This window comes from Haliotis asinina, chromosome 13, assembly GCF_037392515.1.
Source record: "Haliotis asinina isolate JCU_RB_2024 chromosome 13, JCU_Hal_asi_v2, whole genome shotgun sequence".
NCBI classification, from domain to species: Eukaryota; Metazoa; Mollusca; class Gastropoda; order Lepetellida; family Haliotidae; genus Haliotis; species Haliotis asinina.
Genome location: NC_090292.1, coordinates 29,372,286 through 29,399,517, shown reverse-complemented (window position 1 = coordinate 29,399,517; position 27,232 = coordinate 29,372,286). Strand labels below are relative to the sequence as shown.

At 42.9% G+C, this 27,232-nt stretch overlaps 1 protein-coding gene across 1 annotated transcript in view; it reads right to left on the bottom strand.

The window, feature by feature from the left end:
* The window catches only part of LOC137260008 (uncharacterized), a 54,759-nt gene extending 50,829 nt beyond the window's left edge, over nucleotides 1-3,930 (bottom strand). Inside the window, exon 1 of the mRNA XM_067797686.1 lies at nucleotides 3,870-3,930. The gene's annotated coding sequence lies outside the window, so the exon portion shown is untranslated. The remainder of the gene's footprint in view (nucleotides 1-3,869) is intronic.
* Nucleotides 3,931-27,232: the final 23,302 nt, after the last annotated feature.

Below are 27,232 nucleotides of genomic sequence, written 5' to 3'. Positions count from 1 at the left end.
AGTTGAACTTTGTGTCATGATACTCGTAAAGCCACTTTAATTCACTTACATCCTTCAAAACATTGGAAAAGATGTATTTGGAGTAAAAGGAAATATTCTCGCCCATGGGCGAGATTGTTTTTAAATCGCTCTAAACTAGCAGAATTATGTCAAAATGAGTTGGATGTCGTGTCATGATACTCATAAATATGCTTGCATTCATTTACAAACTGCAAAACATGCAAAAAGATCTATTTTGAGTGAAAACAATATTTTCTCGGCCATGGGCCAAAATGTTTTTCGCCCATGGGCGGGAGTTTTTAAAATCGCTCTAAATTAGCGGAATTAAGTCAAATGAATTGAAATTTCTGTCATGATGCTCATAAATGTACTTTCATTCATTTACATCCTCCAAAACACGTGAAAAGATATATTTGGGGTAAAAGGCAATGTTCTCGCCCATGGGCCAAAATGTTATTCACCCATGGGCGAGATTTTTAAACATCGCTCTAAATTAACGGAATTAAGTCAAAATAAGTTGAAATTTGTATTATGATACTTATGAACATACTTTCACTCATTTACAACCCCCAAAACATGCAAAAAGATGTAATTTGAGTAAAAGTCAATATTCTCACCCATGGGCCAAATGATATTTTTAAATCAGCTCTAAATTATCAGAATTAAGTCACAATAAGCTGATTTTCGTGTCACGACACTTATAAATATACTTTCATTTATTTACAAACTACAAAACATGGAAAAAAACATGTATTTCCAGTGAAAGTAAATATTCTCGTCCATGGGCCAATATGTTTTTCACCCATGGGCGAGATTTTTTGTAATCACTCTCAGTTAGCGGAGTCAAGTCAAATCGAGCTGAAATTTGAGTCATGATACTTATTAACATTTTGTCATTCATTTACAACCTCCAAAACGTTTATTTTGGACGAAATTAAACAGTCTCGCCCATGGGCCTCTGTTCGGCCGCTGTTCGCCCATGGGCGTGCCCATGGGCGAGCGAGTTTAAATTTTCAGTTTTCGAAAAATTTTTTTTTCATTTTTTCATCCTTAGCACATATTCATAATAGCTGCATGTTTATTTTTGCCAAATCTCTTGTGAGAGAGTGGCCACAGTGCGGAGAGTTTCTGGACTATTGTGAGTCCAGAATTAAATTGTGACGTGTTCTTCTATGACGGCAAACGTCGACAGAGAGGTCATGCACGTATAAAGATAAGGGGGCATAACCCCCTCTGTTTTACATTAGGCCAATGTAACTCAGATCACATGGAGAGAATTTGCTGTGTATGCGAACAGTATATTTTCGTTATGTTTTGTTCACAGTGAACCACACTATTCCGATACAAAGTTCCCCCATTGTGAGCGGATACCTTTTGGTAGTTCCACAATAATTTATTTACAAGAAAAGATGCCAGTATACTACACGAGAAAGCAGATAATAGCGATTTGGATGTCCTTATAATTGAATTCTTAGATTAGCATATACTCCTGTTTGTGTAGATGTATTGTCATTAATTTTGCATCATTAGTAACGGAGTAACAGCCACATCTTCAAATGTTATGAAATAACTGAAAATAATGCGACATTTTAGTTGACGTCATGGCATGTTTTGTGCATTTTGTGACGTCGGAAAAAGATGACACTGGTTTGCTGATTGGTATATGTCTAACCTAATTTCCACTCAATGTGTAAAAGGTCTCGGCTTCTGTGTCAGAATTCAATACTTTTTAGACAAAACATAAAATGAATGGCTTTACCACTGCAATAGTGTCCTGAATATATTAACAATTAGACAGTGTTACTAAGTATCTTATTGTGAGCAACACGCGCACCTGTCTGGCATCGGTTTAGCGTAAATTAAAATTTCACAAAACCTGAATATTTATTGAATATCCATTAAGAATATAAACGTTCCTTCTTATGATTATGTAAATATTTTACTTCATAAGTATGCAAAGAAAGGTACAAAGAGAACGCGTTTTTAATATGGAACTATTACAATATGGACGTAAGGTTTGTCCACATTAAGACATGACCTGCTTTACATATTTTTTAAACAATTTTCGTATAAATATCGTTTGAGTTAGATGTTCTGTCATCATAATATGTTTTAATCGAATCTGAATTGACTTTATATCCTAAAACAATTATAATGAATCATAAAACGTTTTTGACAAGCTCGCACCAGGCCAATCAATTTTCATAATTGTTTTGTCTATACAAAACGAAACACACTAGTGCAAAGTACAAGATAATTCCTTTAAATATGTATGTCCATACATTTCATAAAATGTACACACCATTTTAATTAATATTATCAATTTTATTTATAAGAATTAAATCGATATCTATTAACCTGTTCATATGAAAGTGCAATATTTGTCCCAACGTACTGACTCTGGTACATCACAAGAACTATAAAGCACATGTTACAGTAACGGCTACGTGTGATCTTCTAACACTTGTGTAGAGGCTTAAAATGTCGTATAGTGCAGTTACTGAGTCAATTTACCATGTAAATATTATTCAAACAATCAAAACCTTTCAAAGAATAAAACGCATAGATCTACCCTACATCCACATATGATCATATCATTTCTGGTCGAGTTTGCTGATGGAGGTCTGGTGTTCCTTCATTCTGGTGTTGATTGGTCTCAGCGTTTCTCTAATGTATAGGTCGCCACAGTTGCGCGGGATCTGGTAGATGCATCCTCTCGGGTTAGCTGGATGCATCGTCCTTCATCCCCAATCTGTGTTATGTAAACATCATCCAATCATGTGTAATGTAATCACCATTGGCTTCCATCCTTAATCCCCAAACATGTACATCGTCCTTCATCCCCAACCTGTGTTATGTAAACATCATCCAATCATGTGTAATGTAATTACCATTGGCTTCCATCTTTGTTATCAAAACTGTCGGCTTCCTATCAGTGCTCGTTTATACTGGCTCCCAGCTTTTGTTAACTCATTCCACTTGTTATTTTGTTATTGTTTTACCTGTACATATAAATATAGCTCTGTACCCCATTCTCATTCACCTGATGAAGGAGTAAGCATTAACTCCGAAACGTTGTGTTCTCATAATAAAGAAGTTGATATCCATAAAATCTTCATTCTAACATTTTGTCTGTTTGAGATAGGTAGAAGCCCGCAAGCAATATGAAACTATAAACGCTTTTTAAATTTCACCCAAGCTCCCAATGAATTGTTTGAATATCTGGACACAACGGTTTTGAGTTTTGAAAGATCAAAATGAAGGTGTCTTTTGAAAACAGCCCAAGTATAAACCTAAATCAAGCAATCCAAATCTTTGGCAGTTGGTTATGACTGAAATTCATCCAATACCATTCTGAAACATCGTTTGATAATATCTGAGGACATGAATTATCCAAGGGGTACCAAATAACCTATCCTTTTTATATTCTGCAATAATTTAACAAATATTATACCTCAATGTGTTGTGAAAACTCATATCTCGTGAACCACATTACCCATTAATGTGAAACTATGGACATGGCTTTGCTAATGATCCCTTCACAACTAAATGGGAACTTTACAAACACTTGATAACGAGAATATAGTTGGGCTCATTACTTTTTGGCATCCTCTCGTGTTACTTCCCCTAACAGCCTGAAACCTTTTACCGATTTTGATGCCCTCGACGTTTCTCGTTCCATGGTCACAGCCCCTAAGCGTTCACATTGAAAACCAAGTCTATTCCCGATGCAGTAAAGCTGCCTAAACGTATTCATCACATTGATAATTGTAAAACGGCTTAACCGAAACAGTATAATCTCGAAAACAATGCACACTTTTCGCCAAAATGTTGATATAGCCTATTATAGGTATAGTAAATACACCTACCAATTTTGACCGTACAGCGGTGTCCAGCCATGGTGATATATCGCTTATCAGCACGTTCTCTGCTAGCTTCGCGCACATGCTTGTTAATACTGCACGTGAAACACGTGAATTATACACCCCGTTATGGTGAGAACAAGCAGTGGTGTGTGTTTAAATGAAAACAGGCTTTGATTGTTAATAACCCCTTCATTGACTGGGCTTGGCATATTGTTTCTGTTTTACGAAACAGATCTTCTTTTTCTGGTCAAACTGCCCCCTATATTCCCTATAGAATCACTTTACTCGTGAAATGCATGCCAATACTGCTTGTATGTTGCTGCGTTTTGGCGGTTGATATTTACTATGTGTAAACAGAAACCCGTCAAGGTCCGGGGTAGAATAGGCCTTCAGCAATCCGTGCTTGCAGCAAAAGGCCACTATGTTTGTTGTAAGGGGCGACTAACGGGATCGGGTGGTCAGGTTGGGTGGTCGGGTGGTCGACACATGGCACTGGTTCCCAATTGTGCAGATCGATGCTCATGTTGTTGGTCCCTGGATTGTCTGGTCCAGACTCGATTATTTACAGCCCGCCGCCATATGGAATATATATAGCGTAAGACTAAACTAACTGAAAACAGAAAATGAAAAATGTTACTTTTCAAGAATAACTGTGAAAGATAATTTCAGATGTTTCCATGCACTTTTTCACAATATCAAAGACACGTTTTACTCGTTTTCACCCATGCAAATTAGCACAAAATGTTTTAAAAGACCAAAAGCAATTTTCACCTCTCTACAACAATTGTTTCTTGGCTTAACAGTTGAAAAATTGTGACTTTATCTTGGTCTCAAAGCAGAAGTTCATTTCAGCCTTTGTTTTGGACATCTAAATCAGTGTTACAGATTTATTTATTTCGGTATGATCGAAAATAGGACAAATACTTTTGTCTGAAAAATATGAATACATTTGACAAATTTATTTCGTAATTTGCATAAAGCTGTTATTCAGCTTTCTTATATACTGACGCCTTCTGCTATATCCTGGGTAGTGTATCAGTGAGACGGTAACGTTTCGTTTGGGGGTTAGTGTAGTTAGCATTCGATACAGTTTTGAGTAAGTTAATATTGAACGTCACATCGGCAATATTTGAGCCATATTGTGACGAGTACAGTTTTGAATACTAGTAGTCGTGATACTGTCAAGACATTGATCGCATTTCACTATTTATAGAAATTCAAACTGGTTACAACCCCCAAAAATTCATCTTATTGCGGTCATATACAGCGAAAGCAACGAAACATTGGATTTTGTCAAGTTTTTAAACAAACATGAACGCATGCTTTTTGTGAGATTTTATTTTATTTTATTTTTATTTATTTATTTTTCGATACATGCGTTTGTTTTGCTGTTCAGTATAAGTCTCACTTTAAATTCTTATTGCATGTGAAAACATGTTAATCTTTATCAACAGGAGAAATATTTATTCCAGTGTAATCAGTTGATACTACTGCTTGACGAGTATTAGATGAGACACAACCTGACAAATGACCCAAATGTGCATATATGGGAACGCCCTCCAGAACATTCCATTTGGAACAAGAGGGAAACAGGTTGTCGTATAAATATTGAAAAGTTCAATTTCTTCGTGCGAATCCTCTTGTGATTGTGTCTTGTTCAACTAAATTGTTGTACGAGACACGTGTTAAACAGTAGCGGTATTGATTTCACTCCACGGTCAGCATGTAGTTCACGTGCTTAATCGCCATTCTACCTGTAGCATACAAGTGTAATCGTCCAGATCACTTGCCCCGCCTGCTTGTCGCAAACGCGTTTATTGCGCTAGCTCATCTAATGCTTGTCAAGCAGTAAATGTATATTTGCCATGCAAACATTTGACATTAGGATCACCACTCTGTATTCTGGTATTCTGAAAATGCAACTGCTGTTACTACCACTATGAGGATGTTTTGCAACCGCCACATCAATTGCACGAGTAAATGGGAGCTTTGCAAGATTTATGTTAATCCAAAATGTCAGTAATGCGCTGCAAAAGAAACTCAACCGAGATGGCTTTTAGGGTAACTGCAAGTTCAAAGCGCTGTGGTTAAATCATGTATATTTAACCATAACTCATTAAAACAAGAGTAAAATATCATCTCAGTACATGGTGTGAACAGGCAAAATGGTTTCATAACAATAATCTAAACGACTAAATGCAATTTGGATAAAATTCAAATTACAGTACAAAACATCAAAGGAAGAGGTACAACTCCAAATTGTGGATTCCCTCAAGGCCAAAATAGAAGTTTTGGACTGAAAGGAAGAAAAGTGGGAAAAGAACAAATTCATCCAAAAAATAAATTTTTTAGATGTAATGAAAACAAATAATGATAGTGAGCATGAGTGAGTGAGTTTAGTTTTACGCCGCAGTCAGCAGTATTCCAGCCATATGGCGGCGGTCTGTAAATAATCGTCTCTGGACCAGACAGTGATCAATGAATAAATAAGGGCCTCGGCGCTCAGGAAGTGTGAAAATGAGATCTCGCACTGAGATCTTTACTTTTCACTCATGACCTCGGCCTCGAACTTGATCCTATACATCTAAACTTACGGTCAAAACTTTACGTCAGCAATGGTTTACTGAAGAAAGTAGGGAACGGTTCGTTCGGTGTCATACCACTTGGCGAAGAGTACAAGATTACTGCTTGATAAGTATTAGATGAGCCAACGCAATAAACGCATTCATTTCCCGAGGAAGAAGCATGCAGCGTTTTATCTTACCGTAAATGTACAAAATATCAGTTAATTTTATTTGGAATATCGCTACCGATTATATGACATGCAAACAAAATGGCGCCTGCCTCTCGACTGGACTGTGCAGTCCAGTGAAACATATTCTGACACGCTTAAAAGTACTATAAGAATGGTTAATTATGTTTAAGTTAGTGTGCAAATGATTAAATATATATATATAAAAAAGTTTGAATAAGTTAAAAGCGCAAAATAAATCTGTACATAGAGAACTCAAGGCAGCTAATCGAACTCCGGGCACTGCATACGTCACGTTAGGACGCCATAAGATTGCTAGCGATACAACTTCTGGGCACAGAGTTCAGCGGTTACCGCAACAGCGGGTCATATATTGCTCCAGCTGTCGCCCTGCTGGAAGGGGTGACATGAAAACGTTGTAAAGCGTCATTGACTAGTGAAATTACGGTATTTTACATGAAGGTACGGTAATTGTTAATGCTGTAATGAGATCAATATATAGTAATCCACAATACGGATTTTTTTTTTATTACTTTTTTTTTTTTTTTGCTTCAAATTTTTGTTCCTTATCGTATAAGCCTTTCTGTCTGCCAACATGTTTTATTGTTATAGCATCTGGGATTCCTCATTTCCTTTTAAAATTAATCTAAGGGAAAATTGGTATTATCATAACATGATTGCACAGATATATTTGCATTAACTTCATCTTCAGTTGCATTATGATGCCATTTATTGGGCAAATAAATTAGTATTAAGTTCAATTTTTGTTCCATTGTGATAAAATTCATTGCACAAATACATAAATTTTTTATCGTCACGAAAGTGATGAATTCTCTGTTTGAATATCTTCTTATTAATGTAGACATAATTATACAGTGTGTGTTGTCTAAGTACCACAAAAGTCAGAAATATCAAAGAGGGACTCTTTACTATCAGAAAGTATTCTAAGGTACACTAGCATGGCCGTAACCTACCACTATACGTGTGTTCATACATCATTTGTATATCTGTACATATTTCATTCTTAAAAATCTGAACGTTCTCATATCTCCGACCCAAAATGTCAAATGGTATTCCTAAAGGACACATATACTGACTGCTCTCAACAGATGGAGTTACTCCTTATGTTTAATAAATCTAAACTACCTGTGTCGTGATCAATAGCATGAGGAAGAAAGCTTACCCTGTTTGTCAGTCCTTGGAAAACCTCTCGCCCTGGAAACAGTGAGGATTGTGCAGTGACAGCCACTGCACCTGTATATCTACGAGGTAATGTGAACATTTTCTAATATGATCGAAAGGGGACGTCAGGTTGTTGGTTATTGCGACAAGTAATATCGTTATGGTCTTTATAGTTTTTTCTTGTTGAATTTGGTGTTTTTCACTTAGACTTAGATCAATACACAGGACCAAAAGTCGAATAGTACACCACTGAAATATACATAAATACAGTAAGAAATGTATGTTATGACAGGGTTTGCGTATGTTTGCAGGTATTTCCTACACATATACTCATCATACGCACAAGCAAATCGTTCATGTATGCCCTGACCGGATTGTCGTGTTTTTCCAAGCATGAATTGCAAAACAGATATCCCCGGTAAATGGATGGTCATACAGTATTTCCTCTGAATTTTGAATAGGTGCTGAAATTGCCGATTTCGATCTAAGTTTAATGGGGTTGGAATCACGTGAATTCACCTGTGTAGAGAAACAAGTACATTTTCCAAATCCGCAAATATTTGCATACCTTACATGTTTATGTACCATACCGGATTTTCAATATATATATGTGTGTGTGTGTGTGTGCGTGCGTGCGTGTGTGCGTGCGTGCGTGTAAACGGCACATACGTTTTCATGATCATATGGTTCCATCAGGTGAAGAATTAGTCGGTTCATGTAAAAAAGCAAGCTGTATTGTGCAAGCTAACCCGTCCTATTAAGCTGCACTCGCTCTTGCTTCCAGTATCAGTAACAACTGACCTATGAAGGTCCCGGGGTAGAATAGGCCTTCAGCAACCCATGCTTGTCATGAAAGGCGACTATGCTTGTCGTAAGAGGCGACTAACGGGTTCGGGTGGTCAGGCTCGCTGACTTGGTTGACACATGTCATCGGTTCCCATTTTCGCAGATCGATGCTCATGCTGTTGGTCACTGAATTGTCTGGTCCAGCCTCGATTATTTTCCACCCGCCGCCATGTGGCTGGGACATTGCTGAGTGAATGCGGCGTAAAACTTGACTCACTCACTCACTATAGCGATAGCAATCAACCGACGAGCTTGGTCATCATGTTTGTCGTGTGGGGTCACTAAGGTGATCATATGACCTCAATGCTTGTTATCGCATCTTGAACTGTTACTCATGTTGAACTCTGGTAAGACTGCTATTAGATGTTCCAAGGCCTGGCAATTGATGTTCAAATCCGGTTTGACAGATGCAAGCTCAATTATGTACACGCAGCTAGACAAAAGACCCATTTATACAGTCGAGCTGCATTGCCATGACTACCAACAGATCGAGATGCCAGTGGAATGTAGTCGCTTTTGAAAGATGATTGGTGTATGGTATGTAAATGAACTGTTACATATTACTCAAAGTAAACACTGCCAATTCTGAAGAGGAATTATTCACTGACGGGTTTCACTGATGTATCAAACCTCGAAGATGATTGGTCGACATACTTGGGATAGATAGCTCTACTTTACACGTCGACATTAGTTGTATACATGTGCGAACAGGTTACATACGGTTCGATATTGAAGACATAAGCATGAACGCTTACTTTGGATATTTTTTTCGAAACTTGCGTTTCTTCTGCTGTTTAGTATAATACGGAAACATTACGAACAGGTTACTACAGGTTCTATTCTGGACAGGAAAAGAAACGATACTATGATCTGAAGATATAAACATGAACGCTTACAATTAATTTTTTTTGCTGTTCAGTATAATACGGAAACAAAGTCATTGGTCTCATTGATTGTATGGAAGCCCTGGAATTTCGCCTCTATCAGCTACAGCCTTATAATAGGTTAAATGTGTCAGTTCACTTCAAGTCAAATGATTAGAACCAAATAATTCATTGGTCGGAATGACATCCATTTCACAAATGGTAGGAAATATTTCAACTGATTATTGAAAGCTATTTTAAATATTCTTGCACGCGTCGGCTAATGTATTTAAAAATATATGATAAGGATGATGTCATTTTAAAGAACGTGTGTTTATAAAAGTGCATGGTAAATACAGAAACCTTGTTAATATTATGCTTGTGCATTCACATTCCAGGTAGAAAGCCTTCATCCGAAACGTAAGACTGTCATCTGTGAGATGATTCTTGGCCCTGTCATACACGTATTCCATATGTCAAGTAGTCAGACTTTCTGTTGTTCTCTATGAATTAAGGGACGGTGGGGATAGCCTAGTGGTTAAGGTGTTCACTCGTCACGCCTAAGACATGAGTTCGATTCTCCACTTGGGAGCAATATGTGAAGCCCATTTGTGTTCTTGTCATGATATTGTTGGAATATTGCTAAAAGCGGCGTAAAACTCAACTCACTCACAAAATACATGCATCGATTTCTGGTGCTTAAAGTTGGTACCTCCCAATCTCTTTCAGTGACACTGGGCAGGTGGTCCTGTTTCGTACCAGTAATACCTAACGCCCAAAGCTACCGTGCTAGTGAGCATTCACAATTACCAAAAATGTCTACAGAGGGTTTGGCATGGCATCGTTTCATGATAAAAATCCTGTTTGCGATTTGGGCTGCGTGTAAAGGGGATATGGGCCCTGAGCTTCGGTGGGACAAACCATTCCTGAATGTACCACAAACACCCTCTTTGTTGTGGTTATTTATGTTATTCTGTAAATAACAATGAAAATAATTGCACGTACAAACCATAATCAGAACAAACAGAACAGCCAAAGTGATATTTCCACTATAAGGATGTGCCCGTGAGTCAGTACCAAATAGTGATCGTACATGGTATTTCGTCGCTTGTCACGCCGAAAACACGGGTTCGATTCCCTACATTGGTACAATATGTCAGGCACATTTATGGTGTCCCCTGCCACGATATTGGCGGACTTTCGCCCAAAGCGGCGTATAGCTCAACTCAATTGCTCACATTCTGTTCCCACAGTGGTTACTTGTCATATCTTCCTATGTAACCTCTGTTCTAATACGACCCTTTCATGGTGCGAGTGTTCAAGACTCGTGATTGGAGGCAATCAGATCTAGTAGTGCAATCAGCGACATTGTTTCAAAAGTGATCGTTCGCAAGATCTCGGTAATTTCCGGATGCATCGTGAAAACTAGAACCTCTTCCCGAGCGCGATACTCGGACGTTTCTTCTAGACAGAACCCAGTCATGTCATATTTGTTTCTCCACGTTGCTTGTATTTGTCAAATTCAATCTAGGTCGATGTAACACGTGTTCTGATTGGACAGAAAAAGGGGAGATAAATCTGCTGCCATTTTTTGCCGTTAAGGGATTTTATGAGAACCGCGAAATATGGCCGTATTAGAACACAGGTTCGTAGGAAAATATGACTAGTAACCTCTGTGGGAAGAGAATGACAGGTTCATGGCGTTTCGGAAACTGAGCATGCCCTGTCCATGACACCCGTGAAGGCACGGCCAGAAATATGTTACTGAAACAATTTGAGCAATGTCCGAACACGAACGTGTAGGGAAGAACATATTTTCATGTTGCCGATAGCTTCACCCTTCATTAATGACGCCGAGTATTTCTGACATACACTTTCATACACAATCATCACTGAAGATCCTGAAAATAATTTCTCTGTTAAGATATGCTGTCAAGCTGATATTTCGTCATTCAGCAAGTTATGTTATCCATTCTCTTATCCGTTATCTGTTCCAATCTACTAACTGATAATAATTACATTCCAAACTGTGAATACCCAGATTAGAGTGAGTTTAGTTTTACTCCGTACTCAGCAATAATTCAGCTATATGGCGGCAGTCTGTAAATAATAGAGTGTGGACCAGACAATCCAGTGATCAACAACATGAGCATCGATCTGCGCAATTGGGAACCGATGACATGTCCCAACCAAGTCAGCGAGCCAGACCACCCGATCCCGTTAGTTGCCTCTTACAGCAAGCATAGTCGCCTGTTATGGCAAGCATGGGTTTCTGAAGGCCTATTCTACCCCGGACCTTCACGGGACGGACAGATTAGAACGGAAAAAGAAAATGCATGCATCGATTTGTGGTGTTAAAATAGGTATTAATTACCTGTGTGTTCAAACAATCGTCAAAATATGTAACAAAAGTATTGACAACACGATTTTATACAATTGTACGAGTAAAAGGTTTTACCTTAAAATGTTGATTTAGTAGTATAGGGAATGACAGTTCTAAAACACTTTCAAGAAATGTCTCTACAAAGCCTTATTTACTAAATAAGGCTTTGGTTGGGGCCTTAGCTCTTGCTACTATTACCCCTACTACAAAAAGGTTGGGTGTCTATTACCGTGTATTGGTTGGAGGTAACACTGTGCCGTACGGTACGATCAATAATTCTTCTCTTACAAAACCCCTACCCGGCCCATCCCTCAAGTAGTACAAGTTAGGTTCGTCGGCTTTCATATCCACTTTATCTATGTTGTAAGTTTTGACTGACCATATAGGATCGGTGGCCCGCTTACGGCTATCACCCTCGTGTTCCCCCTACTACTTAACGTCTGTGCCTATGTTATGTTTATATCGATGAAACAGTTTAACGTGAACCGCCTACGATCTCTTTGGTGTTCATAATAAAGGCTTGCTGGGCTTTTTGTATCCCCTGTTCTATGTACTTTTTTTTCTCGTCCTCGCTGATAGCAGACTTACGAGACTTGGATCGAATATCTTGTTTCATTCCGTTATATTTTTTGAGTTCAGAGAGGATTGAACGAAACTCCTCTTCTGAGATCTTACTGTCAGAGAGTGCCGTGGAAATACGCTCACTCACTGTGTTCAGCTTTGCTTCGGCCAGAACCCTGATCTCGTCGTGTTTCAATGCCTTACGATTAAGTCTGCGTGATACTAACTTAAGCGCCAATCCTGCCAACCCTGCCACCCCTGCCGTTATTTCAATACCTAGCACTATAGGTGCGGCCACGATGGTAGCCAACAACCCAACACCTGCCGCCCCTAGTCCCATGCTGGTTGCCATAAGGGTAGTGTCAGCCCCGTCCACGATATTGAAAGCTCTATTATACTTTTTACATAGAGCTTTCCGCGTGTCACGGTCTTGTTCTAGTTGACGTTTCACATCACATAACTGCCTCAAGCAGAACCCATCTACGGTTTCCAGCGTCTTCGCTACTTCCTCTACAACTGGGTACAGACCCATCCTATAATATATATTTTGAAAGATATTTTAATTGGGTTTCAGTTAAAAATCTATCAATGAATTTGAAGTCTACAAGTTCTAGACTATTAGTCAGGGTAATAGGTGAGAGGCTAATAGAATTTCCTGTTGTAATAAAAACCCCAAGGAGGTTTATTAAGTGGTTTATAGGACCCGTGGTATCCTGTTGTATAACAATACGACAATATTCGCCTTTGTGTATGCTAAACCAGTGTATATACACCTCGGGTAAAATTTGGTGTACTATTGGGGGGTCTCCATTGTCTGAATACTCAAAGAAGACTTCTATGATGAGTGTGAAAGGGGGGAATATTATTTCAGGATTACTAAATGTTAATTTATTTTCGAATGAAGACGTTAACCCATTTTTGTAAGTTCTTATTAATCCCCTCTCCGGAATGAAATCCCCGGGCCAGATACCGTTGTTCCTAATCTTAGAGATACGCCCCAATTCGGTTAATGTGATATAAGGTGAGGTGAGTGTTAAGTTGATCAGCCATTTGGGCTCTTTAAAATCTGATAACGACACCCGTCTGTACATGTTGTCTTTGAATTGCAGGATGTATAATTCATCTTCCTCACCAGGCTGATCGAATCCCTCCGTATCTCCTAGGTCGTTAAGCGTAGTGTTGGGACGATGACTGGTCATTATTATACTATTACGATATAATTTCCAACTGGTTTTTTGATAATAATTCAGGGGTTAACTTCATACCCATGAAGTGTATGTTGTCAGGCAGGAAGATCTTGGTTAGTGATATCTTGTTTTCCACGATCACGTTGACCCCCTCCATACTGGTGTCGGCTCCAACACCCACCCGCACGTAAACGTTGCAAACTTGATACTGGTGTCGTTTCACCCACCCGAGTTTGATCCCCTTCACGATCTCGACATCATTCACCGATGGTTCCCCTAGGTAGACTTTGATGATCAGTGTTGAGTTTGCCGGTAGACTCTCTAGTATCTTGACCACGCCTTCGAATTCAGACACCAACTGCAATGTCACGTTTTGTATGGCCGGTTTACTCGATAGCATGTGGGCTACCATAGTGTTGACTGGGCTGACGACTACGCTACGTCTCTGAGTTGGGACATAAGCCACGAGCAGGGTTCCATTGTTCACGACTTTGTTTAGGTGGTTGTCTTTGTTATCCGTAAACACGTAAGGGGAGACGAGTCTAATATTGAGAAACCAGTCGTCGTTATCGGGTAACAACACCCACTTGTCATCTTCGGTGAAGACGAGCATATATGGCTTGTTTCGGGCGACGGTAGTGCTCTCAACATCGTCTAAGTCGAACAGTTTACCACCGAACGATGGGTATATTATCCAATTATTATCACCGGTGTTGACAAGGGCGTACTTAGTGTTGACTGTTGCTCTTGTGGTATCTATCATATCACTTAGGGTTCCACCGGAGGGGATTTCAACGCGTTTGTAAATGTTGTTTTTCAGTTGCAAGGCGTACGATTTACCATCTACTCCGGGAGCGTCGAAACCGCGCGTGTCTCCGAGGTCGGAGAGCCCGATATTGACGCATTTTTTCACTCCGGGCCCTTGTGCGCTGGTCATTTTACATGAAGCGTTAAGCTGAGGTATCCTATATTTACAGGATTATGATTTATATCTAACACCGATATTGTCAGCTCAGGTATGTTGCCCTGGGTTAATCTCTTATACTGCCGTGGTGAAAACGACTCGGTTCTACCATCGTTGTATTTCTCAGTTTTCACCGGCACTGCTCTCAGTATAGTGGAAGGGTGACCTCCTTGAATGTTGTACGTTGTGCTCACCTGACCGAGATGGATGTACTAGGTCGGGTAACTTCGTACCTGTGACGGTTGTTGTTGGTTTTATCTCGTCAGGAGACATACCGAGTATCCTCGCTAATGGTCGGCCGAGCCTCAAGGAGGTTCTTCCGTTGTTGATTAACACCACTGTGCCGTTTGAGTCGTTCATCTTGAGTTCGGCTCCCAGGGGTTTGAAGACCTCGTCGTTTAGAGAGCACACACTGTAGTAGCCGTCAGTTATCTGACTGCGAGTTCCGCTGACGAACAGCTTATTGTTGCTGATATTAATGTTAGTCCATTGCGGTAGGTAGGTGATATCGCAGAGTGCGACTTCGAGTTGACCTGACGTGTTATCGATCGCGTGCCTCAGCTGAACGGCCTCACCGCTCGTTATTCCTGGAAGTGTTATGTACATGTTAGAGTATATATGCTCATTATATAATAGTTTTAAAATGTATTCCCCTGGTGTGTTGTACCCTAAACTGGACGTAGATTTCTCCACCATGAAGATCGTGGTTGCTCCTGGGTTGTATTTCAATGCCAAGTTTATAGATATGCCTGATAAGTATAAGCTTTCGGTGACTAACATTGAGGCAGTCCACGCTTGGTTCAACAACCCTATGCAGTTCTGGCAGAACCAATTCAACTTTGCCGTGTGGTGCGCTACAACGGGGTGTGGTGTGACATTGACCGACACTCGGCGTGGGCCGCTGAGTCAGTCTGTGTTCAAGTTCCACGTGTACTACCAGGTCAGACGTATCCTTAAAGAGATCAGCGCCCCCCTCCCACAGGACAAAGCGTGGGACGCAACAAACAACCCGTACGATAGACGGGCCTACGAACGTATTTGCAACGAATTCGAAATAAACCCGAAGACGGATTGGCGTTTGCCGGGGCTGAACCACGGGTTGGGTATTCCTTACGCTCATGGGCTCTCGCCAAAAGCATTTGACAAACATATACTAATAAAATTTATGCAACGAAAAATGTTTAGTACGGAACGTTTTTCCCATGCATTAGCTGATCTTGTTCCTAAACCTAACAAATCTGGGCCAAAACCAGTGAAAGATGCCAGTGATGATTTACTGACACTAGGTATACTTAGGCAGGACTTTGCTTTGTCGAGTAATGAATGGAGGGATGATCGTATGGACTTTAAAAAAGGTGGTGTTGGTTTCACAATCCAGAAAGTGGAGCAGTCAACCGCAGACGGGTGGAAAATGTACATGCTGGACACGTCGAAAGGGTTTACTCATGCCGGGGTAGTCAGGTTGAACGACTCGATTCGAACGTACGTGTGGGCGCTGTTGGGCGCGCAGTCGCAAACGCGTTCCAACATCATCGGTAAGGGAACTGCTTACGACGCTCAGAAACAATTCGTTGTCAACGTTGAGGATGCTATCAATTCTCCAGTTGATCTCCCGCGGGCTATCGAACGCTACCAAAACGTGTTAGAATACGCCAGGTCGAAAGTCGACTACGTGTTCGCCGTGGGGCTGTACATGGCTCCGAATGATATGCAACTGAGAGTAAAAAAAGTGGTGGGTTATAACAACGAAATAGTCATAGCCACGAAGGATCAAAAGTTGGGTATCAACCCCGATATTAACACCACCTATATCCCACACATCCCACCACGTGAAACGGGTATAGTTGCGCCGCCCCCGGAGCCTAAAGTTCATGTGGAGGTACCCCCCACACACTCTCATATTCAGGCTCAGCAGCATATTGATAGTAAAACGGCCCTGGTGGTTGGTGGGGTAACTTTGGGACTTATTTGGTTAAAGATTTCTTAGCCGCTACGTACACCAGACCCGCCACGGCGACGATGGCTGCCCACATGTTTTGACTGAGCCACATGGCAGTTTTAGCCAGAGCGCCCAACAACCACGAGACGATGCTACCCAGGATGCCGGGAAGGGCTTCGGCGGCTTTACCAGCCAGTTTAGCTAGGCCTTCCCCGAGTTTTTTTATCCAGTCTTTAACACCCCCACCGCCACTTGGAGTTCCGCCGCCGCCAGGTGTGGGGGTTCCTCCCACCAGTGACACCACCAGGGTTGATATGATGAAACCCAATGCAGTCAGAATGCTGGCGATGGTGATCCCTTGCTCCCGGAATAATATCCGAATCCTGTTGGCTAAAGTTGTATCCTCGTTCAGTATTCTATCGATTGTTTCCCGAATGCGACTGATCTGGGATCGAAGCTGTTCACGATTTGAGGAAGCGGATTCCAATCGTGTACGTCTCTCGTCTTCTAAATCACGTAGTCGTTCATTGATACGACGCTTCATATCATCGTTTTCAGTTTCGTTGAGTTTGGTTTTTTCCCTAGCGATGTGCTCGTCGATTTCGTTCAGTTTCCCCATGTTGTTCACGAGTTCTCCACGCACGCGTTTCACGGCTTCGTCTAAGCCGCGCAGTTCCCTTACCGGAAAGTCAAACCCCGGTAACGGTTTGTCCCAGTAGGTGCTCAACAGTTTTTCTATGCTGTCCGAGGCTTCTGTAGCACGCTGTGGTGTCATTTCATCTCTAGTGGTGAGGTGGGATCTGGTAGCTTGCAGATCTTCTTTAACGGCCTTAGGTATTGCACCACCGTAATCATGCATGTTTAGATTTTTACGGATAAATTCGACACCATGGCGGCTGGCTAGAGTTGACAAGGCCAGTGGTTTTTTATTGCTCTTGTTAAAGAGGTCAACCCCTGGGTCAGACTTAAGGCGTAGAACACCCTTTGTATCAATAAAAAAATTCTTATGGTATCGACCCTGTGGTTCAACGTAGTTTTTATCTCTTCTTAAATTTTCGTAATAATCATTTACCGTTGTTTCCAAGAGTTCTTGGTTCAATGGTGAACTAGTAAATGAGGTCTCCTGCTCATCGAATGCCTGGGCACTATCGCCCGGCATCTCCGTCATATCTATGTCTTCATCCATTAGTATTAAAAATATATTTCTTTTATATAACAATGTACGGCAGAAAATTAGATCCTTTCAGAACAATCCCAGCAAGATAGACCAGAATCAAACTCTGCTGGTTAGATTTCCAAACCTTGGTGAGAATGACCTTATTGTACCAGGCACTGTTCGACTGGCGTTCAATATCACGTTGACCTCCGACAACGACAAACGCGAGCTAGTGCGGAACGTGGGTCGAGCTATCATCAAGAAAACGACCGTCAAGATCAGCGGTAACGAGGTGCTGAGCATCGACGACAGCGACGTGTTTCACTGCTACAGGGATCTCTGGAAAAGCGAGAGAGAACGAGTCAATGATGTGTACCAGGGTATCAGCAAATCAACCCGGGCGCGCATAGGGTATGTCTTCACGCCAGACCAGCAAGACAAGCTATCGGACGGTGAAAAGGCCATCGCTCGAGCATACGGGAATCGATTCTGCGTGCCGCTCGACTTCGAGTTGCTCACGGGACACGCGCCGTTTTACCAGGCCGCGCTGGGTGATAGGCTCGAATACGAGCTCACGTTTAACGACTATAGCAAAGTAGTGCGTACGCCGAACGGTGATGAGGCCAGTTATACCATAGACAACATATCTCTGGAGTTCGACATGGTCACTAGCCCGGAGCTGGCCAGGCAGGTTCGAAGCCAGTACTCTGGGAAGATGGCTATCCTGTACGATCGCGTACTGAGGCATAGATCAGTCGTGCGAGATAAGAGCGACACTGTGTGGAATATCAACCTGAACGTGCCGGCGCGATCGATGAAAGGTATCCTGGTCGTCCCCGTGGAGGATTACGATCCATTCCGGAGGGACAGCGAGAAGTTTTTCAACCCAGAGATTGAAAAGGTGGAAGTGACCATCGAGGGCGTGCCCAACCAGCTGTTCAGTCATGGTATGAGACCACACCAGCAGTGGGATGAGATAAAAAAACTACCAGTGGGGGATTATATAACAAAGGACCTGGACCTCGGCTCCGTGCAGATCGGTGAATACCTGACCACCAAGTACGCCCTATGATTGGACATGCGATCCACGGATGATGATAAACTGCACGGTAGCGGGCGCCGTATAGATAACGGCAGCGAAGGGATAACCATCCAGATTACTAAGAAGGCTCAACCCGCTGGTAAGTTGAAATTATATCTGTACGTTATTATGGACGCGCAACTTAATATAGACAATGGGAGATTCGTGCAAGCCATCTACTGATGGGGGGTACCCCCACACCCCCCAGGGGTACCCACAACTACCCACTGACCCACACTGCGCCATAGTGTGCGGGCAGACTGGCTGTGGGAAGACCGTTTTCGTGTTGGATATGTTGGAGGGTTACTACAAGGATGTGTTCGATAACATCGTTATCATGTGCCCTACTCTGAGCATGAATAAAACGTACGCGCGACCTTGGGTGATGACGGACCCGGACGTACACAAAATCGACCCTGGAACACGCCTGCAGGACTGGTTGAAAGCTCTTCACGAGAAATTTAAAGGGGAACCGACGCTGTTTATACTGGACGACTGAAGCGCTAATCGTGAGATAACAAAAAAGAGAGACATGCTATCGTACCTGGCCTTCTCCGGCCGGCATGCAAATCACAGCGTCTGGGTGCTAACGCAGAAGTTCAACTCGGTGTTGAAAGACCTCAGGGAGCAGACGCGATGGGTGGCCTTATTTCACTGCAAGGACAGGGATTCGTTCGAGGAGTGTTTGAGAGAGAACGATGTGATGAGTAAATTAGAACGGGAACGGGTGAAGAAACAGCTCGCTGAAACTAAACACGCTAAGCTCGTGCTCAAGACCGACCAACCAGTAGCATATATAGTATGCTAAAGCTAAGCAAAGCTAAGCAAAGCTAAGCAAAGCTAAGCAAAGCTAAGTATATAGCTATGATATTTGAAGTATTTGTCGTGTGCAACTTAACCTTCATTTCTCTGTGTTTTGTCTGTATCGAGTATTATATAGTTAAAACTAAATCTTACTTGTTATATTATAAGATGGAGTGTGAGGAATTGCTCGAACAGTTGGGGGGTACCCCCACTGTGGGGGATTCCCCCAAGCGAGAGAAACTGGTGGCGTTGGCTGTTGGTGGCAAAGCCAAACATTACTTTGGAGACTACACTCCGGATAAAATTCACAAAATGTCAGCCGAAGAAATCGATAAGCTGTACGCTAGATACGAGTCCCGGCTCGGAGCAGAAATGACAAAGACAATAGGATCGGCTATGACCCAGATATACACCGGTATTGTATCACACTTCCTTCCCATTCCACCAGAGCGCCGACTTTACCTGTGGGAGGACCTCGAGAAAGACCCTTTTATCGAACACGCCGTGAGTTCTATCAGCTGCGGGCTGTACCACAAATATGGCATGTTGTTGGCTCCAGTGACGGCGGCGATTATCACGGCAAAACATTGTCAATTTGAGAGAAAAAATAATAATAATAGTATAGATGGATGCTGCACAGGAACCAGTGGAGGTACCCCCAACAGTGGAGGAGACCCCTTCACAGGAACCAGTGAGGGAAGTGACCCCAGTGGGGGTACCCCCAACAGTAACCAGGCAGAAGAATCCTAAGAGAGTAGCTGCCGGTAAAAAACGGTGGTGTAACCAACATAAAGTGACCAACCCCCGACTGTTGTTGGCTGTAGGCGTAACTGCTGCCTTGGCTATCTCGTGGTTATATGTGGGGGTACCCTCCCACAGTGAGCCACCACCCAACAGTGAGCCCCCCACCCCCACTATTGACCCGCATATCATGTTATAATTTTAATATTTTTATATCATATACATAATGTCTGAGGGGAAAACGTTCGTCAACGACGCATACCACGCCACAGTGGTCGCCAGTCTGGGTACGCTCGGTTGACTAAAATGGTGCTTAAACAACCAACTATCAAGCTAGATTTCAACCTGCAGGATATGGGTATGCTCATAATGAACCTTGGTATGGCGATGGCCACAAAAGACATCCTAGTAAAACAAGGAATAATACCTGATAATATAATGAAATAAATATAGGGATGGCCACGATAGCTATGATGGTCGGTGGGGCGTTAGTGAATGCCCTGGCATTTTCCGGGAGTAATTTCCTCTTCTCGAAACTACGAGATGATCACGCGGCTGAAATACAGGAAGAAAGGAAGCGGCACGATCTCGCTACTGAGAAATTACAAAGAGCACAGGCCGAGTACGCTAAAAAACGCCTCCAGAGGATCGATTTTATTAACGAACAACTCCAGCGTGAAAACCATGCCGTTCAAACATTCAACGATGTCGATGAAGCAATGCAAGAATACTACCTACTAACTGGTAAACAATTGGAACCGCTCAATAAACCCACACTCGCTCAGTACTACACACCATCCAAGGGACAAATGAATCGTGAACTGGGCTTCATAGTGTTGGGTATAGCAGCTACTGTGTTGGTTGCGAAGCAATTAAATTAAAATACCTATATAAGTAAACATGAGACCCGCTCCATACCGATGCGAATACATACTTATGGGGAAGACCGAGGCCTGTGGTAGGAAATGCAGGAATCAGGGGTTCTGTTGTTTCCATATGGGAAGTCCTAACTACACGTGTTCTGTGTGTGGTATCGGGGTTAAAGGACACTACTGTCTATGTAAAGCTCACGGAGCGAACGTAGTCAGACATCAACTCATCTACGAGAATAAAAAAGGCTACATAAAAGAACGTAGGCGACTGCTCAAGATAGACTCCAGTGCGTGAAAGGGTTATCTCCCTTTACTGTGAAGCAATTAGACATTGGTTCTCTTAGGTGTAAACACTATGTCTGCTGTACGCGAGCTGAAGAGGGTCGCAAAACAGAGAGGTGTGATCGGGTATTCTCGAATGCGGAAGTCAGCATTGTTGAGATTACTAGGTTTAGAAGCCCCTCCTACGGTAAAACAATTAAAAGCTCAAGCAAAACAGCTTGGATACACGGGTTATTCAAACCTGGGGAGAGCCGGGTTAACCGCATTGTTATCACATACCCCCGTAGCAAAACCTCCCACTGTAAAACAACTGAAAGCCGAGGCACACGATTTGGGTTTAGGCGGGTATTCCCGTATGAGAAAACCACAGCTTGTAGAATTATTACGACAGAATAGAGCTATTGACCTACAGTTCGTGCGCACTGAGCGCGCTGTAGGCAACTATTTGAGAGGTTGGCGCATGCACGTTGATAGAAACATAGACATTACAGATATCAAGCCTCTGATAGCTGATAAGGTCAACCAGGAACTAAATAATCTAGGAAGTATCAAGTTTCAGATCACAGTGAAAATGTCGCTCGATAAGCAGGTTGGGAGTACCACTGAATATGTTCAGCCTTACTTCCGAGGTCAACAAGAGGTCGCCACACATACAGAGACCATTGACGCATCAATCGATACCAGTTTTCAGCAGATACGAGAATACCTAGAACGCTACACACACTTGGGGTCCGGGTGGGTTGTAGATAAAATCGATAATATCTATCTAGACATAGCTAACTACGTGCCGTTCAGAGGCGGGTCATACCTAGCCTTGCCACCATACTATAGGAACAAACATGCTATAGTAAACGTTAAGAATAGAGGACACTAATCCGAACAGGCCTTCTAATTATCCCCAAGACGATGGGCTCAACTGGGATGGTATAGATGAACCCACCCCCATATCCCAGATCACTAAAGTAGAAAAACAGAATAATCTGGCTATAAATGTCTTTGGGCACGAAGGTAACAAAACAATAGTACACAGGGTCAGCCCGGTGAAGGATCGCCAAGTTATCAATATATTCATGATCCAACGAGGTGAAAAGTATCACTACACGTGGATAAAACATCTCAGCCGGTTGTTGCACGACCAGTCGAAACACGATGGGGAAAAACACTTTTGTGTACGATGCCTACACGGTTTCAGTCGAGCTGATTTATTAGAATCCCACCGGGAGGATTGCCAAGGTGTGGGGCAGACAACCATACGAGTCGACATGCCTAAGGAAGGTGACAATATCCTAAAATTCAGTAACCACAAGAATCAAATGTCTGTGCCTTATATTATATACGCCGACTTCGAAGCCTTAGTTGTGGGGGATTCCACCAGTGATACCGCCGTCGAGGCTCCCTTCACCCACAAAACACAAGAGCATAAAGCCTGTTCGTTTGGATACATTGTCGTCCGTTGTGACGGGGAAACGAAAGCTCCGGTAGTGTATAGGGGGCCTGACGGGGCTGAAAGGTTTCTAAAGTGTTTGCAGGAGGAAGAAAAAATTATTAGGAATGCATTGTATAAAATCGCTCCCATGCGTCTGACCCGAGTCGACAGGCTAGCCCACGCTAGTAGCACTAACTGTCACGTGTGTGACTCACCACTTAACGGTGATTCGGTGAGAGATCACTGCCACATAACTGGTAAGTATAGAGGCGCCGCTCACAACGCGTGCAACCTCAAGCTTAAAATCAACCCTAAGACAATAAACATCCCCGTTGTCTTTCACAACTTGAGAGGGTACGACTCACACTTGATCATGCAGGCCATCGCGAAAATCGATGGTAATATAACGTGCATCCCCAACAACATGGAGAGATACATCTCCTTCAGCTTAAACGGACTTAGGTTCATTGACTCGTTTCAGTTCCTCCTGTCGTCACTCGACAGTCTGGTCAAGGCCAACAATACCTTCCCTATCACCGATCGATACACAGACGCCGAGACTAGACCCCTGCTTATGAGGAAGGGTGTGTACCCCTATGAGTACATGGATAGTTGGGCCAAGTTCACCGAGACCAGACTACCCCCTATTGACTGCTTTTATAGCAAGCTGAATGAGGCGTCCATCTCACGAGATGATTACTCGCACGCGACTAACGTATGGAATAAACTGGGTTGTAAGAACCTGGGTGATTATCACGACCTGTACTTGAGGACAGATGTACTGCTGTTAGACGACGTGTTTGAAACGTTTAGGCGGACGTGTTTCAAGCAGTATAAACTCGACCCCGCATGGTATTACACCAGCCCAGGTCTGTCGTGGGACGCCTTGCTTAAAAAGACCGGAGTTAATTTGGAATTGCTCACAGATTACGACATGCACCTATTCATTGAGAAAGGCTTGCGAGGTGGGATTTCCATGGCATCCAAACGATACGCGAAAGCAAATAATCAATACGTGAAAGGTTACGATCCTAACAAGCCAACCAATCACATTCTCTACCTCGACGCAAACAACCTGTACGGCTGGGCCATGAGCCAGTATCTACCTACAGGGGGATTCGAATGGGTACCCCACGTTGATGTTATGGGGGTTGCACCAGATTCGAACAAAGGGTATATCCTCGAGGTTGACTTAGAGTACCCCAAGGAATTACACACATCGCACAACAGCTACCCCCTGGCCCCCGAACGTATGAGGGTTAACCCAGACTGGATGTCTGAGTATCAACATAACTTGTCAGGTGGGCGTGTGACAGACGTTGAAAAACTCGTGCCTAACTTAATGAATAAGACCAAGTACATCGTTCACTATCGCAACCTACAGCTGTACCTGTCGTTGGGTATGAGGCTGACCAAAATACACAGGGTGCTCATGTTCGACCAGAGCCCATGGATGGAGCCCTACATCAGAATGAACACAGACCTACGAAAAAAAGCCACCAGTGATTTTGAGAAAAATCTCTACAAGCTCATGAACAACTCGGTGTTTGGTAAGACTATGGAGAACCTGAGGAAACGCGTGACCGTGAAGCTGGTTCGGTCGAGTGAGGAAGACAAGCTCAGGAGATTGATAGCCAGTCCGGCATTCAACCGTAGTAAGATATTCACAGACAACCTGGTTGCCCTACACATGAAGAAAAGCCACATAAAATTCAACCGGCCTCTTTACGTGGGGATGAGCATCCTCGATTTATCCAAACACCTGATGTACGACTTTTACTACAACGAGCTCAAGAAACAGTACGGTGACAGGTGTGAAGTGCTGTACACTGACACGGATTCCCTGCTGATGGAGATTCGAACCGAGGACGTGTACGAGGACATGAAAAAACACCTCGATTTATACGACACCAGCGACTACCCTAAGACCCATACCATACACAGTACGGTAAATAAAAAGGTCCTAGGTAAGATGAAGGACGAGTGCGCTGGCACGCCCATAGCCGAGTACATAGGTTTGAGACCTAAGATGTACTCCATACTGAAAGCCGACAATAGTGAGATCCGGAAGGCTAAGGGGGTTAAGAAGTATGTGGTAAAACAACACATCAAACACGCCAGATTCAAGGAAGCCCTGTTCAAGACCCGTACCTTTAGGCATAAAATGAACACACTTAGAAGTGATGGACATAAGATATACGGACTGACTATAAACAAGACGTCCCTGTCGCCTATGGACACGAAACGTTGGATAGCTATTGATGGGATAAACACATACGCGTATGGACATGAAAAAATTTGAGGCTATTTACTACAGCCCGCGTGGGTACTGGAAAGGAGCTAGCGCAGTAGATAAGCTAGCTAAAATAGCGCGAGTACCCCCGGAGGAAGCCAAAGCGTGGCTTGAAAAACAAGCCCTGTGGCAGATCTATTTGCCGGCACCACGCTACGTGCCTAGAAGGAGGTTCGGTATTAACATACCTAATAGCGTTCACCAGGCAGACCTACTGTTCCTACCCCACGACAAGAGGTACAAGTATGCCTTAACCGTAGTGGACGTAGCCAGTCGTTACAAGGAAGCCGAACCCTTGACCACGAAAGATTCGGCCCAGGTAGCCAGAGGATTCGAACGCATATACAAACGCAGCCCGCTGACGTGGCCAACAGAGCTGCAAGTTGACCCCGGACGGGAGTTCATGGGTGCCGTGTCACAACTGCTAGCCAAACACGATACAAAGGTCAGGCGTGGCACGGCCGGAGCCCATCGCAGCCAAGCCATAGTTGAAAGATTTAATAGGACTTTGGCTGAGCGCTTGTTCGGCTACCAGTATGCTAGGGAGATGGCCACCCCTGGAAAACGATCGACTGAATGGGTCACGAGGTTACCCAAGGTGGTGTCGGCAATCAACCATGAAGTCACCCGTCTCACCGGTAAGAAACCGGCAGACGCTATCAAACTAAAATCAATAGTTGCAGAGTCGGCCGCTCCATTGCGTGGGAAGGAGAAACAGATACCAGATAGGGCCCTAGTGAGGTATCTATACCAGCCGGGGGAACACGAGGGCGATAGCCGTAAGCGGGCCACCGATCCTATATGGTCAGTCAAAACTTACAACATAGATAAAGTGGATATGAAAGCCGACGAACCTAACTTGTACTACTTGAGGGATGGGCCGGGTAGGGGTTTTGTAAGAGAAGAATTATTGATCGTACCGTACGGCACAGTGTTACCTCCAACCAATACACGGTAATAGACACCCAACCTTTTTGTAGTAGGGGTAATAGTAGCAAGAGCTAAGGCCCCAACCAAAGCCTTATTTAGTAAATAAGGCTTTGTAGAGACATTTCTTGAAAGTGTTTTAGAACTGTCATTCCCTATACTACTGATTTTGATGAGATTTCTCACAAGAAAGGCATCGCCACAATGCAACACAAATCACCTTTCAGTTGAAATTGTGCAACAAAGGGCATTCACTGTCTGGCAATAAAAATCCAGATTATTTTCAGAAATTGGCATTCAAATCACTACGTCACGTCTTGACTACACGGAACATCGCCATTGAAAGAATGCATACTGGGGATTACCAATCTTCTGTTGCCAGGCGTCTGAATGTTAGTCTGAGCAAGAGATCATGGCTTGCAGTTCGTTGCAACCAAACAAGTATAACAAATGACCGTCCCCGTACAGGCAGACCTCGAGTTACCACTGCAGCCCAAGCCCATCACTGCTGCGGATCGTATTGCCACGGGTGAGAGCACAGTAGCCAGGGTGCCTGGACTTCAGAGGATATCCTGTTAGACTGTACGGAGCAGATTGAAAGAGATTGGTCTGAGAGCCAGGAAACCCGACGTTGGGGTCGTGCTACGTCATCGCCATCGCGCTCATCGTCTCCGTTATTTAAAAGTACCCCTTGGTTGTATTGATATTACCCTCTTCTAAACTGGTGTAAAATTTCATTTGTGAACGAGTTACACATGTTTGAAAATGCGACATTTTCGTAACAGATTTCTCGTCTATGCGTTTCTTTTTGGATAGTAATTATGTATCTGTCGCATTGTCATGTAGTTGTATTCGCACTGTCGCATTGTCATGTCATATACTTGTTGCATTGTCATATAGTCACATTGTGGCATTATCGCAATTGTTGTGTAGTGATATTGTCGCATCGATATTTTACCGTTATATAGTATTGTCCCTTTGTCACATAGTCGTGCATATCTTTCTCGCTTTGTTGTAGGGTAAATTTGTGTAATGTCGCATTGTCCTGTATATTTCATGTAAAGCCTTATAGTGACATTTTCGTCATTGTCGCATGTTGGTGCTTTA